Source organism: Limulus polyphemus, unplaced genomic scaffold (assembly GCF_000517525.1).
Source record: "Limulus polyphemus unplaced genomic scaffold, Limulus_polyphemus-2.1.2 Scaffold306, whole genome shotgun sequence".
Classification (NCBI taxonomy): Eukaryota; Metazoa; Arthropoda; class Merostomata; order Xiphosura; family Limulidae; genus Limulus; species Limulus polyphemus.
In genome coordinates this window covers 336,329-340,786 of record NW_013665916.1, presented here as the reverse complement: position 1 = coordinate 340,786, position 4,458 = coordinate 336,329, and the positions used below count along the sequence as shown (strand labels likewise).

The following is a 4,458-nucleotide window of genomic DNA, read 5'->3' as shown; positions in this document are numbered from 1 at the left end:
TAGTAGTTTAAGTAAGAAGATATTCTCTGTGAGGCATCACCAGCCACTCTGTAGGGTCCATTGTGTCTAGCATACCAGTATATATATATATATATATACACACACACATCCAAATATATATAATGATGGCTATGAGGGAATTGTAAAAAGAAACAATAACAAAATAACTAATACTGCAATAGTCTGTGAAAACTGGAGAACTGGCTATTGGAGGGAGATGAAACTACAATGTGGTGTAAGTGATGTGGCACTAACGATGTTGGGGTCATCCACATCCCCACCTGCAGAAATAAATACAACAGGAGACAAGAGAAGCAATAAGATGACAAACTTAATGAGAGTAGACATGAAAAGTAAGAAAAGTGCAATTACCCATTGAAGAGTAAACTAGCTGGATGAGGTGTATAACTGTACCAGTCAAAGTGAAATGAGATAAGTTACTAGAGAAAGAGGAACCCCAGGTTAATTGCTCTGAAAAGGGGATTACAATGGAGTACAGCACAAGGGAAATAATTAAGATTGGAACAATCATACAGGTAAAAAGAGGAAATGGAGGTTGAATGGAAAAAAAAAACATCCAATCCCCTATTTAAGCAGTTTTGGGGAGAGTGGAACAGTCACATTTAAAAATTAATCTGTCCCTATGGTAACATGCAAGGCCAAATGTAGGAGCAATAGCTCCTGCAAGTGAGTGAGAAAGAGAGTAAAATATGTTTGAAACATATAAGAAGATATTGAACCATTCCAGACACAGAGCTTCCTCTGCCGGAACTGAAGAGTCTGGGATTGGAGACCAAAAGAGTGGAAACTATGAGTTCAGGGGAATTGGAAAGGAAGTGACAATAGGACTCCCACAGTGAGAGAAAATCTACTAAAAACACCAATGGAAATGATCCAATCTGGGTGAGAGGATCCATCCTCTACCAGGGCCCAAGCTCCCAAATTATAGGTCAACAATCAAATGTGGTAGTTATAAGTCCAAAAGAGAAAATCTAGTGAAAGGAAAACATAGGTCCCAAGTGCAACTGCTTCCCTAAATGTGGATTTAATGAATAACAGAGAAGGTTTCTGAATGGATCATGATAAGAAGACCAAATAGACAGAGAAGATGACACCAGCTAGCCTGCTGAATAGCTAACACTCGAGAATGAGATATATAAAAACAACCTCTCCTCTGCAGAACAAACTTCAGAAATGGATCGTATATCCAGAGTTGCACCCCACCTGAACAGAGGTATTGGTTGGCAGGTTTTGTTTGTAGGTTTGGTTGTCACCAAGAACAAAGCTACATGATGTGCAACCTGTGCTATGCTCTTCAAGATTATGAAAATGTACATGTGAGCATTATAAGCTCTCAGACTTACTACTGGGCCCTATGGATTATGAACAGATGCAAATCCTGGTGAAGTGGGAGAAGAGAGACATCCAGAATCACATGAGAACGAATGAACCACCACCACAACAGTGAGAGGTATAAAGAAAACAGTGGATCTCTGGATATACTTGCATTCATTGGCAAGAATCCACTGATGAGGATTCTTGCAAAATGAAAAAGGGACTCAGGAGGTCCCCAAATGGAGAATTCTTCTTGTGCAGAAAAAAAGGAAACATAAGAGCCTTGATATCGGGAGAACCATTTCTCAAATAGATAAAGGAGTAGGCAGTGTCTACTCCTCATATGAGTTGGGAAAGACCCCCCAAGTGAACTGGAGATCTGAACCAATTACCTAAGGAGAAGAAAGGTTGTAGCAATTAAAGCCACAATAGATGAGGAAAGTAGAAGCCAAACATCAATATAGTAGTGGAACATTCTGAGCATGACAGTGAGATGTGAAAAGAAGACAGTGGATCTCTGGATATGCTTGCATTGATTGGCAAGAATCCACTGAAGGGGATGCATCCAAGAGGAACAAACGACTCAAGAGAAGGTCCCCAAAAGAGAGAAATCCTCTTGTGCAGAAAATTAAGGAAACTTAAGAGCCTTGGTATCAGAAGCTATTTTTCTCAAATACATAAAGGAGTAGGCAGAGCTTGCCCCACATATGAGCTGATAAAGAACCCCAAATGAATGAGATATAGAGTGGGAACTAAGACAGAATTGGATAGACAAACCAGCCACCCAAAATGAGATGATTCCCTAAGGAGAAGGGAGGTCATAACAGTGAAAGCCACAACATATGAGGAAAGTAGAGGTCAAACATCCATATAGTAGTAGAACAGTTGGCCTCAGGAATGTAACTTCTGAGCAAAAACCCACTGTATCCAATGGAAAACATGTGGAGCCATAGCCAACTCAAAGGGAAGAGATGTAAATTGAATTTTTGACCATTGTGGACAAACTGAAGAAACTGATAGTTATGTGGACAAATCAGGATGAAGAGAAAGCATCTGAGACCTCAATCTAGGTCCTCCACAACCTAGGAGAGTACTCACGACATTGTAGGAAAACTGTCTGTCTTGAATAAAGAAAAGACTGAAGCTGTTTCACATGGTATAGATCTATAAAAGGACACCAACCTATTGTCTTCATAGGAATGATAAAGAGATGGAAGTAAAGCCATAGTGCCATTATTTCATGGCATTCTAAACAGGTGATATGAAGAGTGGAAGGTCAGGGACAAATTGCTAATAAAGCACTTGAATAACTTAGTATTCTGCTGCAAAGGAAGTCCACTAATGTACAAAGTGGGAAAGATGAGCTCTCATAGGACCAGATCCGAGGGACAATTCCAGAAATAAGTTGCCTCACAGACCCATGATAGCTAGCCTTCAAAGGAGAAAGATGTTGGTTAGTAATAAGATGACTAGGAAAAGGAGACTGGATAACCTCACAAGGCCAAAGAGAATAAAAAACACAGTGGGACCCCCCTGATTCAAAAAGGCAAGAAACTAAGCTGTGTCAGCTCAAAATTCCAGAGTATAAGAAACACAAGCAAAAAACTCATCACAAAGAAAGGGTACAATATGGTGCTTCCTAAGAGAAGATTGTGGGAGGTGAATGTCAAAATGTACGGCACTCTAATGAAGTCCATTCCACAAAGAAAGAATCATATTAATTGGGATATAGTGGAAGAAAACAATCAAGAACAAGCTTCCCCAGCAAAACTGAAAGGGTCATGATGTAAAACCTCTGAAAAAAGATGAAGTATGAACAGGTAGCAAAGAAGTTCAGTAAGTAAGAGACTAACACCAGTAGATGGAGAATGAGAGAGAGAGAGAGAGAAAAAAATAACGAAAGTGAGGAGATCCCCAAGCTGAAACAAACGACTCAAGTAATGGAAGCTCATGCAACAAGATAGGCCAAGCTTCAGCAAAATATAACTGGAAAAACAGAAAACAAAAGATATATATACCTGTGTAATTTAAACAGTGAAGGACAAAGATGTGATTACCTGATCCTCAGCAGGAAGAAGGAAATAGAAGCAAAATCAGGCATGGAAACAATAGTGGTAAAACCTGTTAAATAATGGGGCAGGCACAGCTGAAATATCAGAAGTAGGAGGTTCAGACTCTTGAAGCAGAGATCAGAATCGAATCAACCAACTGACACACATTGGTGGGAACATCACAGACCAACAAAGTGCCTCCACTTGCCATTATGGTATTGGATGACTCCTGTTGAGAAATATCAGAACCTTGGGAGATGTTTTTAATATAGAAAAGTGAATCCCTAATCCACATACTCAATAAAACTATTTTTTTAAGAAATCAAAATTGGCCTAGTATGTCAATGGTGCATAGGCCTAGATTATTGGCCTAATAAAACAATATATATACAAATATATATTAAATAACAGTAACAGGCAATAGGACATGCGTCCCATAATTACAAATTTGATTAAAAGAAAATATCAACTTGAAGATAATTAGCATCAAAGTTCTAATTGAAATATTTAAAATTTGGGATTTTTCTGGCTCATAATCAAGAAAATTAAGGAAAGAAAGATTACATTATGATTGGCACAAAAGTTTGAAATGACAAAAGTAAAAATGGCGTTACTTTCCAAAAAAAAAATGTCTGAACAATGCAGTACCAAGAAAAGCATGATCCTTTGTTCAAATGCTAGTGCTCATGAGATAAGTGGACATGGAGATTGGAGAATGTGTCACCCTTCTACTGGAAGATGACTAAAGTCTAATGATGATTACACCATAGGTTTGATCAATACACATCAGTATGTGTTTGGGTGGGAATTTTGATCAAGGCTTGTGGTAGGTGCAAGCTTTTTCTCAACAGTGGCATGAGGAAATAGCTCTTTGTTGAACAGAGAAGTGAGTAACTGTTTCTGAAGTTAATATTTTATCTTATAAGCTTAAGGTAAAATACATTGTCTTATTTCATTTGAAGGGGTCCAAACATATTTTGAAGTGCAGTACATTAAGAGTTGATTTTTTTCTTTAGGATATATATACACTGAGTGGTCACAAGTAAATAGACACCTAATTTTTCGTCATTTA

The 4,458-nt window shown here is 38.2% G+C and overlaps 1 protein-coding gene across 2 annotated transcripts in view; it reads right to left on the bottom strand.

Annotated features, from left to right (window-relative positions):
- The window catches only part of LOC106457243 (sulfotransferase 1C4-like), a 26,088-nt gene that overhangs the window by 12,537 nt on the left and 9,093 nt on the right, over positions 1-4,458 (bottom strand). The gene's annotated exons all lie outside the window — the stretch shown is intronic.